The sequence below is a fragment of the Narcine bancroftii genome, chromosome 4 (assembly GCF_036971445.1).
Source record: "Narcine bancroftii isolate sNarBan1 chromosome 4, sNarBan1.hap1, whole genome shotgun sequence".
Classification (NCBI taxonomy): Eukaryota; Metazoa; Chordata; class Chondrichthyes; order Torpediniformes; family Narcinidae; genus Narcine; species Narcine bancroftii.
The window spans coordinates 110,795,117-110,808,825 of NC_091472.1; the positions used below are offsets into that span (position 1 = coordinate 110,795,117).

General features: G+C 50.9%; 1 protein-coding gene across 1 annotated transcript in view; it reads right to left on the reverse strand.

The window, feature by feature from the left end:
• Nucleotides 1-6,639, reverse strand: part of gpcpd1 (glycerophosphocholine phosphodiesterase 1) — a 94,671-nt gene extending 88,032 nt beyond the window's left edge. Inside the window, 1 exon segment of the mRNA XM_069932417.1 lies at nt 6,539-6,639. The gene's annotated coding sequence lies outside the window, so the exon portion shown is untranslated.
• Between the last annotated feature and the right edge of the window lie 7,070 nt (nt 6,640-13,709).

Genomic DNA, 13,709 nt, shown 5'->3' on the forward strand with positions numbered 1-13,709 from the left:
AAAGAGTGCTCGAGAACTTAGGAAATTCCTTGGTTTAACGTGGGATACTGTAGAATTTGGAGTGAGAATTATTCTAGCCTGGTCAAATTTCTTTATGATTAACTTACGACTCTAGGGGGTGAAACTGTTGTCTGGACAGAGGAGGATATTAAAGATTTTACCTTGGTGAAACAGCGTCTTATTAGTGCCCCAGTTTTGGCTTTACCCGACCTAAATAAGCCATTTGACCTATATACCAATGCGAAAGACGGTGTGGCCATGGGAGTATTAACGCAAGAGAGGGCAGGCTTTAGACAACCAGTTGCCTTTCTGTCAAAAATTTTAGATTCTGTTTGTCGTGTTTGGCCAGAATGTGTGCAAGCAATTGCAGCCACTGCTATTTTAGTCGAGGAAGGATGAAAGATTACGTTTGGTGCCCCGATGATAGTTCACACCCCTCGCACCATTCTCTTACAACGTGCCGGAAGGTGGCTTACTGATTCTAGAATTTTAAAGTATGAAGCGATTCTTATGGATAGCCACTGCTATTTTAGTCGAGGAAGGATGAAAGATTACGTTTGGTGCCCCAATGATAGTTCACACCCCTCGCACCATTCTCTTACAACATGCCGGAAGGTGGCTTACTGATTCTAGAATTTTAAAGTATGAAGCGATTCTTATGGATAGGGATGATTTGACACTGATTATAAACAAAGAACAGAATCCAGCCACCTTCTTGGTTTCTCCAGATTCTGATACTGTCCCCAATGATTTAGAGCATGTACGTTTAGAAGTGATAGATTTACAGACAAAAATTAGAGATGATTTAAGAGATGAATCTTTACGGGAGGGTGAAAGATGGTTTATTGATGGATCTTCCCGCTGCAATGACGGCATTCGATATAGCGGGTATAGTGTAGTGGATGGGAATGAAGGAGTTGTGATTGAAGCAAGTCTTCTTCCCGGTCATTGGTCGGCACAATCCTGTGAATCATATGCCCTCTGTAGAGCTCTCCTCCAGGGTTTAGAGGGAAAGGTGGGCACAATTGAATTATATGCCCTCTGTAGAGCTCTCCAGGGTTTAGAGGGAAAGGTGAGCACAATTTATATCGACTCAAAGTATGCTTTTGGTGTAATGCACACCTTTGGAAAGATTTGGAAAGAGCGGGGAATGATGACTGGGAAAGGACAAAAGTTGATCCATGAAAACTTAATTGTTCAATCCTTAGATGCTCTTTATGTTACCTGAGGAGATAGCTGTAGTTCATGTACGGGGCCATCAAATTATTGACAGTCCTGAAGCACAGGGGAACAGACGGGCAGATGAAGCTGCCAAACAGGCTACACTCACAGAAAAAATAGACATGCAGCTGTTACTCCCCACCCCACGAGGTTAAAAAGACTCCCATCTTTTCATGGGAAGAGGTTTATATGAAAGACCAGGGAATGCGTCAAACTGCCGATGGGTTGTGATGGTGGGCAGAGGGACGCCAAGTGCTGAACAAAGCCTTGGCTCATCAGATTATTGATCAGCTCCACCAGCAGACACATTGGGGAACACAGGCACTTGATGCTTTTGTACGGTCCTTTAATTGCTCGGGAATATACACCATAGCCAAGCAAAGTACTCGGGGGTGCCCAATCTGTCAGCGAGTGAATAAGAAAGTCACGCGCCATGTAATGCCTGGCGGTTGCGATATAGCCGTACGCCCGTTTCAACGAATACAGATTGATTTCACGGAATTACCTAAGATAGGGGTTTATAAATACCTCCTGTTGATGGTGGATCATTTTACTCGATGGGTTGAGGCTTTCCCGACCCATAATAATCGTGCTAGCACCGTTATCCGGATATTATTAGAGTCTGTTATTCCGCGTTATGGCATTATCAAACCATTGATTCAGATCAAGGTACACATTTTACCTCTCAGGTACTCCAGGGTGTGTGTAAAATCCTGGGAATAGATTGGCAGTTACATACCCCATGGCACCCCCAGAGTTCAGGCCGTGTTGAACAGATGAATCAGACCCTGAAAAATCAACTCACTCGACTTCATGAGGAAACTGGCCTCTCCTGGATTAAATGCTTACCCTTAGCTTTAATTAGGACTCGCACAGCTCCTCGTAAGGACCTTGCTGTCTCACCATATGAAATGATGTTTGGTCTTCCTTACATGGGATTCCACACTGATACCCCTACCCCTGAGGCTAATGACCAGTACATATCTAAATATTTACAGTGACTTTCTACTTCTCTGTATGACTTAAGACAGAAGGGTTTATTAGCTCAAAACCCACCCCTGGACTATCCTATTCATTCTGTTAAACCTGGTGATTGGGTATATGTAAAAGCGTGGCAAGACCATAAACTAAAACCGATATGGGATGGCCCTTATTGTGTACTTCTGATTACAGACACTGCAGTGCAAACAAAAGAAAAGGGGTGGACTCACAGACAACGCATTAAACAAACTAATCCATGGACTAAAGACATTGATAATATACCCTCCACCTGGCGTGCAGTCTCGCATCCTTCTGGTCTGAAAGTTACGCTATGCCGGGAAAAAGTGTTGTAATGTTATTTTTATTATTTGCTGTATTGTTTTTCTGCTGGTTCCCAATTTTTGGGAAACCACCCAATTGTACACAATGTATTAAGTCCTCCTGGAATAGGGGCAGCAGAGGTGATAATTACTTTGAGGAATGGACAAGTTTACCTTTAGAATGCAGACAGGGCACAGGTATAGAGTGTATTCATAGTGGGGTACCTTATTTAGTATGGTTTAATTTAGGATCCCAACATGGACCAAGGAAACAGAACTCCCCTAGGGGAGTGGATTGGGTTTGTGTCCCAGCCTCTACAGATATTAAAAAGATGAGTGCTAAAAATATGGTACAAAGAAGATGGTGGGAAAATGATAGGCAGAACATTAGTCAGGGCTATACATGGAGTAGGGATAAAGGGGGTATATATGCTAATGCTCGCAGCCAAGCTGCTACTCACAGGTTAGGTAACAATAAACGCCCTCCCCTTCATCCTTTGGGTCACGAATACATTCGAAAGGCTAAAGGCCATCACTATAAGGGGGAATTCCAGTTGTAAACGGCTCAAGCTGCTCCAGAATACCACAGCTGGTTGGCATTTAAACTCAGACTCCAGGCAGTTTTGGAGATCATCACCAAACAGATAGCGACGGCCTTGGATTTATTGGCTGAAGAACGACAGATACGAGCTACAGCTTATCAAACCGCCTGGCTCTCGATTACTTGTTGGCTGCTGAGGGTGGCATTTGTGGAAGATCGATTGATGACAACGGTCACAATGGTGGTTGAACTTTTTACTGGTGACTTATAGCAGTTGGACTCGTTATTTTAGCTATCATGTTACTTCCCTGCCTAATGACTTGTGTGCAGTGTTTAATTCAACGGACCCTTCGTCAGATCACTACAACCCAAAGGATGTATATTTCCCAAACTCTGTCTGATGATGCTGAGATTGCAGTTCATTTGCTGACTCGCTGGGAAAAAAGACCAAGCTTCCAGTTGAGAATTTACTAAGCGTAGCTAAAGAAAAAGCATGGATTGTGAGAGATAATAGAATATAGGAAGTAAAGCTAGTATGAATGAAATAAGGAATACTAGACTAGATTAGAGGAAGTTAAGTAAGTGCTGAGTAGGGATGAATTCCGATAAGGATGAATTCTGATAAGAGGGTGAGGAAGGGTCTTGGGTCTTATAGTGATAGAAAGAATTAGCAAGTTCTGTCCTGGGGGTTGAGATGAGTGAATAAGGACAAAGGCAGATTCATGAACAAGGACAATGACATGATGGGACCCAGACAGGATACCCCATGGTCTTTCAAAGTTTACAGAAACTGCACATAGGCAGACAGAATTACCAAATGCCAAACCAATCCAGGAGGCAGAAGAATGTTAAGGGGGGGGGGGGGGGGAGTACCTCTACACTGAAATGAACTGTATGTATAAAAGTTGGGTGAGTCCCAGTATGTGTGTGTTTCCAGAGTAAGGGGAAGCACCCAACTTTGCACTGTTGTACAATAAATGTTCTTTGTTCTCAATTTTTGTCTTGAGCGAAATCTGTGAAGGTACTTCTGTTTCTCACAACACTGGCCAGAGGCGAGAATGGATAAAGAAGGGGTTGTGTGTGACAACCATGGAGGGAGCAAGAACAGCCAGGGAGCAGTGGTGGTGGGAGGGGAGAAAGAGAATGGATGGGGGGGAGGGGAGAAAGAGAATGGATGGGGGGGAGGGGAGAAAGAGAATGGATGGGGGGGAGGGGAGAAAGAGAATGGATGGGGGGGAGGGGAGAAAGAGAATGGATGGGGGGGAGGGGAGAAAGAGAATGGATGGGGGGGAGGGGAGAAAGAGAATGGATGGGGGGGAGGGGAGAAAGAGAATGGATGGGGGGGAGGGGAGAAAGAGAATGGATGGGGGGGAGGGGAGAAAGAGAATGGATGGGGGGAGGGGAGAAAGAGAATGGATGGGGGGGAGGGGAGAAAGAGAATGGATGGGGGGGAGGGGAGAAAGAGAATGGATGGGGGGGAGGGGAGAAAGAGAATGGATGGGGGGGAGGGGAGAAAGAGAATGGATGGGGGGGAGGGGAGAAAGAGAATGGATGGGGGGAGGGGAGAAAGAGAATGGATGGGGGGAGGGGAGAAAGAGAATGGATGGGGGAGGGGAGAAAGAGAATGGATGGGGGGAGGGGAGAAAGAGAATGGATGGGGGGAGGGGAGAAAGAGAATGGATGGGGGAGGGGAGAAAGAGAATGGATGGGGGGAGGGGAGAAAGAGAATGGATGGGGGGAGGGAGAAAGAGAATGGATGGGGGGAGGGAGAAAGAGAATGGATGGGGGGGAGGGAGAAAGAGAATGGATGGGGGGGAGGGAGAAAGAGAATGGATGGGGGGAGGGAGAAAGAGAATGGATGGGGGGGAGGGAGAAAGAGAAGATGGGGGGAGGGGAGAAAGAGAATGGATGGGGGGGAGGGGAGAAAGAGAATGGATGGGGGGGAGGGGAGAAAGAGAATGGATGGGGGGGAGGGGAGAAAGAGAATGGATGGGGGGGAGGGGAGAAAGAGAATGGATGGGGGGAGGGGAGAAAGAGAATGGATGGGGGGAGGGGAGAAAGAGAATGGATGGGGGAGGGGAGAAAGAGAATGGATGGGGGAGGGGAGAAAGAGAATGGATGGGGGGAGGGGAGAAAGAGAATGGATGGGGGGAGGGGAGAAAGAGAATGGATGGGGGAGGGGAGAAAGAGAATGGATGGGGGGAGGGGAGAAAGAGAATGGATGGGGGGAGGGAGAAAGAGAATGGATGGGGGGAGGGAGAAAGAGAATGGATGGGGGGGAGGGAGAAAGAGAATGGATGGGGGGGAGGGAGAAAGAGAATGGATGGGGGGAGGGAGAAAGAGAATGGATGGGGGGGAGGGGAGAAAGAGAATGGATGGGGGGGAGGGGAGAAAGAGAATGGATGGGGGGGAGGGGAGAAAGAGAATGGATGGGGGGGAGGGGAGAAAGAGAATGGATGGGGGGGAGGGGAGAAAGAGAATGGATGGGGGGGAGGGGAGAAAGAGAATGGATGGGGGGGAGGGGAGAAAGAGAATGGATGGGGGGAGGGGAGAAAGAGAATGGATGGGGGGAGGGGAGAAAGAGAATGGATGGGGGAGGGGAGAAAGAGAATGGATGGGGGGAGGGGAGAAAGAGAATGGATGGGGGGAGGGAGAAAGAGAATGGATGGGGGGAGGGAGAAAGAGAATGGATGGGGGGGAGGGAGAAAGAGAATGGATGGGGGGAGGGAGAAAGAGAATGGATGGGGGGAGGGAGAAAGAGAATGGATGGGGGGGAGGGAGAAAGAGAAGATGGGGGGAGGGGAGAAAGAGAATGGATGGGGGGGAGGGGAGAAAGAGAATGGATGGGGGGGAGGGGAGAAAGAGAATGGATGGGGGGGAGGGGAGAAAGAGAATGGATGGGGGAGGGGAGAAAGAGAATGGATGGGGGGAGGGGAGAAAGAGAATGGATGGGGGGAGGGGAGAAAGAGAATGGATGGGGGGAGGGGAGAAAGAGAATGGATGGGGGGGAGGGGAGAAAGAGAATGGATGGGGGGGAGGGGAGAAAGAGAATGGATGGGGGAGGGGAGAAAGAGAATGGATGGGGGAGGGGAGAAAGAGAATGGATGGGGGAGGGGAGAAAGAGAATGGATGGGGGGAGGGGAGAAAGAGAATGGATGGGGGGAGGGGAGAAAGAGAATGGATGGGGGGAGGGGAGAAAGAGAATGGATGGGGGGGAGGGGAGAAAGAGAATGGGTTGGGTGTCGGGAGGGGGGTAGTGAGAGAGAACGGCTGGGGGGGGGGGCAGGCGGAAAAAGAGAACGGCCTGGACGCCGTTTGAGGGAGGGGTAAGATAACGGCCGGGATGCCGTGGGGGGGGGGTGGTATATAACGGCCGGGATCCCGTGGGGGGGGGTTATATAACGGCCGGGAAAATACGCGGCTGGCTGCACCCGTTCCGGTTCCCGTTCCGCCGAGCCGCAGCACCGATACGCACCTGGATCAAGGAGTCCACCCGACAACTTCCCCTCGGCGACGGCGAGGAAAACAATGGGCACATTCTCCTCCAGCGCGGCCGTCTCATTGCAGACAAAACCCGCCCCTCCCATTGGTCCACTAGCTTCCCCCTGATTGGTTCGCCCGGCCTGCCAATCCCTGTTCACCCACCGTCTCCCGCGTGATCGTCCACGACCACCAGGTAATCTTGTTTGCTGTTTAAAATTTGCAAGGCCTGCTTTAGACGTGCAAGCGCATTTTCTCTTGGAGCTGAAGCACGAACGTTTGCAACCGCCGTGGTTGCAGTCAAGACTCAGAAATGTTGGAGGAACGCAGAGTCCGTGGGAAGGAAAGACGTTACCGGTGGGTCGGGCCTGAATCCTTCCTCAAGGCTCCTTGCCTCCATTGGCCTCAGGCCCGAAACGTCGTAAATTATCTGTCGATAACGGTCCTACGGAAATCCTCGAGCACTTGTGTTTTTACACATTCTCCTTTTTACCTTTGTCCTTCAAAGAAGTTTATTTCCAATTCGCCTACAAACTGGTTCTCAGCCTTTTTCCTTCCACTCCCATCCCACTTTAATTCCCTATGTCACCGGGGCTCTGAAGGATTGCTTAAGGTGGGATGTGAGTGGGAAAGGAAGGTTGGGAATCACTGCTTTAATTGTTACTGAAATATTTTGCTTGAGGAAATTTGTCATTGGCCCAGTTCCTTTGGAGTTCTGAAACTCCATGACAGTGGTTTCAAATGTTTTCTTTCCACCCACATATTGCCTCAAGCAATCCCTTATTCATCACAGAGCACCTATGGCATAGGGAATACTTAAAAGTAGCATGTGAGTGGAAAGAAAAAGGTTGAGAACCACTGGCCTACAGCAAATAATGCTTGAAACTGTTTTTCATTAAAGTACATTTCTTCCCCACTTCAAGTTGACTCCAAATTTAAAGCCCATTGCTTTATCCAATGTGGCCAACATCAAGTAACAGCCCTTTGCTCAATTTTCCCATTCGGTACTGCTTTCATCAAGAGCAACATGCTATTTTTATTGCCCCAAACTTTCCACCGTACAGTGGTCTCCTTCTGGTTTTCAGTTCACTTTACGGTGGTCATCTATTCTGATGACATGCCCCACCCATTACATCTGGGCTCTGATAATCAGGGACTCAGTGCTGGTGGACTTCGTGTGGTCCAAGACTTCCAGATTGGAGACACGGTCATCAGATGCCAAGGATTGAATGGATAGCGCACATGTGGAATTTCTCCATTTGTTGGATGTGATGTCGGTACATAGTCCAGGTTTCACATTCATAAAGGAGAGAAGGGATGACCACAGCTCTGTAGACTTTCAGCTTTGTGGAGATCTGGACGTTGTATTGATTGAACACTGATACGCAGCCTTCCCAGAGTTTTACTGGCCTTGCTGATTCTGGAGTCAATTTCTTTGTACAAAGACCCTGTGATAGTACAGATCTATCACCAATGTACATAGTGTATATAGTTACTGTATCTAGACTGTGCTTACAGCGATTGGCTGAGAGCTAAGCCACACCTATTGTTTGGGCCTTAAAGGGTTGTGTCCCTAGCCAGGTCGGATCATTCCGGACTGGTCGGCCACCTGTGAAGAGCTCCGGTCTTTTGCTAATAAAAGCCTTGGTTTGGATCAACAAGTCTTTGGTTCTTTCGACGAGCTCTACAATTTTATTAGCAAAAGGAATTTTTTTTTGAAAGGGATGGAGCGTTTAACTCGGCCAGAAAAACTTGATATCGACCCACAGTCAGCTACAGCCTTCAAAGCCTTTAAGTTCTGGCTGCTGAACTTTGAAAACTTCCTGAGATTCATTCAGGTAGAGGAGGATAACCAGCGTCTAACAGCATTGCTGTCTATGGTGTCCTTGAGAGTCTACGAGAACATCCAGGATGAGACCACTTACACCGCAGCCATAAAGGTACTGAAAGGACTGTATGATCAACCGGTGAACAGAGTTCATGCCCGGCTCGTGCTTGCGTCGAGGAAGCAACAGCCCGGTGAGTCCAGCAGAGCATATTTACAAATATTAAAGGCATTGGGCAAGGACTGTAACTGTGTGGACAAAACTGCTGCCGAGATCACTAGCGACCTCGTCCGGGATGCCTATGTGGCTGGGCTCCGATCGAACGAAGTGAGGCTGCGTTTGCTCGAACAAGGGGTAGAAAAACTAGAGGACGTGGCCCGGATTGCAATCACAATGGAGGATGCAGCCTTAAAGTCCACCGAGCTCTCTAGGGACTGGACCCCTCGTTCTGATGTGAGTAAAGTGCCCTTCTACCCTACCCCTGACGGCCTGTCGGCTGCTGCTACCCTGCCCCGTGCGAACCCGAAATGTTATTTCTGCGGGAGGAACAAGCACAGCAGATCCCAGTGCCCAGCAAGAAAAGCCAGGTGCCAGAAGTGCCTTAAAAACGGTCACTTTGCTGCAGTCTGTAGGTCTAAAATGGCCGCCAGCAAACACAGTGCCTCGTGTGAAGCCCAACCGCCACTATCCCATTCAAACTCTTCTTCCCCAGAGCTCTCGTCCAATGAGAGCGAGGGCTCCCCTGCACGGCAACGCCTGACGTCACGGAGACGCCGAACCCGGAAGGGGCAACCCACCGTCGCAACCATGGTGATGGCCTGCCTCTCGCCCGCCGCTGCTGCCGCCGCCACAGTCACCCCCGGGGCCGACGCTACCGCCGCTGCTGCCGCCGCCACAGCCACCCCCGGGGCCGACGCTACCGCCGCTGCTGCCGCCGCCACGGACACCCCCGGGGCCGACGCTACCGCCGCTGCTGCCGCCGCCACGGACACCCCCGGGGCCGACGCTACCGCTGCTGCCGCCGCCGCCACAGACACCCCCGGGGCCGACGCTATCGCCGCTGCTGCCGCCGCCACGGACACCTCCGGGGCCGACGCTACAGCCGCTGCTGTCGCCGCCACGGACACCCCCGGGGCCGACGCTACCGCCGCTGCTGCTGCCGCCACAGACACCCCCGGGGCCGACGCTACCGCCGCCGCAGCCACCCCCGCGGCCAACCAGGTGCTCACCCTAGCGTCCATCGCTGACGACCGCCAGGGCCCGACCACCGATCACGAGCAACTACAAACCCCACTACTTACCATTCACCCGCCACAACAGCACTTCCGGGAGGTTCTCCAACCTGCTCCTCGAGCGTTGACTACGTCATCCCGTTGCGTGACGTCATCCCGTTGCGTGACGTCATCGCGCAAAACTCGCCTGTCAACTGCTTCAATAACATTAAACCAGCAATGCTCTCATCCCCTCACCAGAGCAATGGAACTGATTAAAGTGCATGGACACTACACCAATTGCTTATTTGACTCTGGGTCAACTGACAGTTTTATCCAGCCAGATCTGGCCCTCCATTGGGGACTTGACATTATCCCCACTACCCAGAGGATCTCATTAGCGACGAGGTCGCACTCGACTGGGATAAAGGGGTATTGCATCGCCACGCTGGAAGTACAGGGCGTGACGGTCACCCACTTTAAATTATTCGTCCTTCCCCAATTGTGCGCCCCAGTGTTGCTGGGATTAGACTTCCAGTGTCAGTTCCAAACGGTGTCCCTACACTTTGGGGGACCCCACGCCCCCCTCTCGGTCTGCCATCGCCATCGCCCCACTCCCGAAGCACCCGAGCAACCCGCCCCCGTGCCCCGGGGCCAATCCTGCGGCCTTTCCACACTCCGGATTGCCCCGCTAGCACTCTTCGCAAACCTCACCCCTGGCTGGAAGCCTGTGGCCACCAAAAGTCGGCAATATAGTTACGAAAACAGGCAATTCATTAGGAGTGAGGTGCGTAGATTGCTGGATGAGGGCATCATCGAACCCAGTTCAAGCCCCTGGAGAGCCCAGGTGGTGGTTGTCAAGAATGGGGAAAAACTACGGATGGTGGTCGACTACAGCCAGACCATTAACCGCTTCACACTCCTGGATGCGTACCCCCTGCCACGCATCACGGATGTGGTGAACCAGATCGCCCAGTACCGCATTTTCTCCACTATTGACCTACGTTCGGCCTACCACCAGCTCCCGATCCGCTGCGAGGACCGACCATTCACGGCCTTTGAAGCGAATGGGCGGCTATATCAATTTCTCAGGGTACCATTCGGGGTCACAAATGGTGTCGCGGTCTTCCAGCGGGAAATGGACAGGATGGTGGACCAGAACGGGCTAACCGCTACCTTCCCGTATCTGGACAATATCACCATCTGCGGCCACGACATGCAGGACCATGACGCCAACCTAGACAAATTTCTTCAAACTGCCCGTCAGCTAAACCTGACTTACAATTTGGACAAGTGTGTTTTCCGGACCACACGACTCGCTATTCTAGGTTGTGTGGTGGAAAACGGGATAGTCATGCCAGATCCTGACCGCATGCGTCCCTTAATGGACTTACCCCCCCCACATACCCAGAAAGCTCTCAAACGCTGCCTGGTCCTTTTCTCTTATTATGCACAATGGGTTCCAAACTACGCCGACAAGGCACGTCCTCTTATCAAGACCACCTCTTTTCCCCTCTCGACCGAAGCCACAGCGGCTTTCGATCGAATCAAATCTGACATCGCTGCTGCGACGCTGCACGCGATCGATGAGTCTGTCCCGTTTCAAGTCGAGAGCGATGCATCCGACTTCGCCCTGGCAGCCACCTTGAACCAGGCCGGTCGGCCTGTAGCCTTCTTCTCCAGAACCCTCCAGGGTCCGGAGAGTAGACACTCCTCGATCGAGAAGGAGGCCCAGGCCATAGTTGAAGCGGTACGTCGTTGGAGACATTACCTCGCTGGGAGGCGCTTTACACTGTTGACTGATCAACGCGCGGTCTCCTTCATGTTCAGCAACACCCAGCGTGGTAAGATAAAAAACGACAAAATCGCCAGATGGAGAATCGAACTCTCCACCTTTAACTATGACATCCTGTACCGGCCTGGTAAGCTCAACGACCCGCCTGACGCGCTCTCCAGGGGGACGTGCGCCAGCATACAGATGGACAGACTACGGAAACTCCATGAGGCGCTCTGTCATCCAGGGGTCACTAGGTTTGCTCACTTTGTCAAGGCGCGCAACTTACCCTACACAATTGAGGAGATCCGCTCCATGACCCGAGCCTGTTCGGTGTGCGCCGAATGCAAGCCCCACTTCTTCCGTCCGGATAACTCCCACGTCATCAAAGCCACCCGCCCCTTCGAGCGTCTTAGCGTAGACTTTAAGGGACCCCTACCGTCGACCAACCGTAATACCTACATCCTTACGGCCATCGACGAATACTCCCGCTTCCCATTCGCTGTGGCCTGCCCAGACACCACTGCCACCTCAGTGATACAGGCCCTTCACAGTATTTTCACCATCTTCGGGTACCCCAATTCCATCCACAGTGATAGGGGGTCCTCATTCATGAGTTCAGAGCTGCAACAGTACCTTCTGGAGTGTGGCATTGCTTCAAGCAGGACCACGAGCTATAACCCACGCGGTAATGGCCAGGTCGAGAGGGAGAATGCCACCATATGGAGAGCGGTTACACTGGCTCTCCGGTCTAAAGGTCTCCCCACCTCTCACTGGCAGGAGGTTCTCACTAGTGCCTTACACTCCATCCGCTCCCTCCTATGTACTGCAACAAATGCCACCCCCCACGAAAGGATGTTCCTTTTCCCGAGGAAATCCGAATCGGGAACCACTGTACCGGCATGGCTCACCGTCCCTGGCCCCGTCCTTTTGCGACGCCACGTCCGGCACTCAAAGAATGACCCCTTGGTCGACCGAGTGACTCTACTCCACGCGAACCCACATTACGCATACGTGGAGTTCCCAGACGGGCGGGAGGACACTGTTTCGGTGCGGGACCTAGCTCAGGACGCGGTAGACCCAGCAAACCCCCCAACTCCTTATGCTCCAGGCCCCGTGCCGCAACAGAAGGACCAACAGCACCCCAATGACTCGGGCCACCCTGCCGACAAAACGACTGGGGAATTGAGCGACGGAGCAGTCGCACCCGATGAGCCCGCTGGTGACACCACTCCAGCGACCCCAATCCCGGCACCACGGCGGTCACGCCGGATGGTCAGACCCCCTGACCGCTACAGTCCTTGACCTACCCCTTTTCATTCTCTCCCTCGTTTTTGTTTTTTTTTTTTTTTCCCTGGGTCAATTCTCCAAGAAGGGGTGAATGTGATAGTACAGATCTATCACCAATGTACATAGTGTATATAGTTACTGTATCTAGACTGTGCTTACAGCGATTGGCTGAGAGCTAAGCCACACCTATTGTTTGGGCCTTAAAGGGTTGTGTCCCTAGCCAGGTCGGATCATTCCGGACTGGTCGGCCACCTGTGAAGAGCTCCGGTCTTTTGCTAATAAAAGCCTTGGTTTGGATCAACAAGTCTTTGGTTCTTTCGACGAGCTCTACAGACCCATCACTCAAGATGATGCTCCCCAAGTATTTGAAGCTGTTTACCTTTGTAGCTGGGTGTCATCAACAGCTGTGATTATGGTTTGCACAAAAATGCTGGAGAAACTCAGCAAGTCACACAGTTTCTTTATGTAGTAAAGATAAAAATACATAAAACATTCTTTCAGAAATACTGCTCATCTGTGTTTATAGAATGGTACAGCACAGGAATAGGCCTTGGTACCATATGTTTGCCAAACCTGATTCCCAAATTAACAAAAACTGATACCTGCACATGATACACATTCCATTCTCTTCATACTGAATAAAACATTAAAGTCTGTAGCTGCTATAAGTGTAGTAAAAACACATAAATGCTGGAGGAACTGTGCAAGGATTGAAATAAGTTGCCACTGAGGTGGCAAGGGAATGGGGTGGGGAATTAAAATGAATTAATATCTGGCTTGAGGTGGTGCTGGACAGAGGACTATTTTAAAAACACATTAATCTTGGAAGAAGCAGGAAATTTTTTAGGTAAAAAGGCATTGGCGTTTTAAGCATGCAATACACAAAAGTGCTGGAAAAACTCAGTAGGCTACACAACACCCATAGGAAGAAAAGAGCGATTGACATTTTGAGCCTCGGTCTTTCGGCGGGGATGTTGAAAATCAGACAGTCACCCGAGTACAAAGGTGGGGAGAGGGAAGTAAAATGGGAGAGGAAAAGGAGACTGAAAAGTGAGAGATGGATAA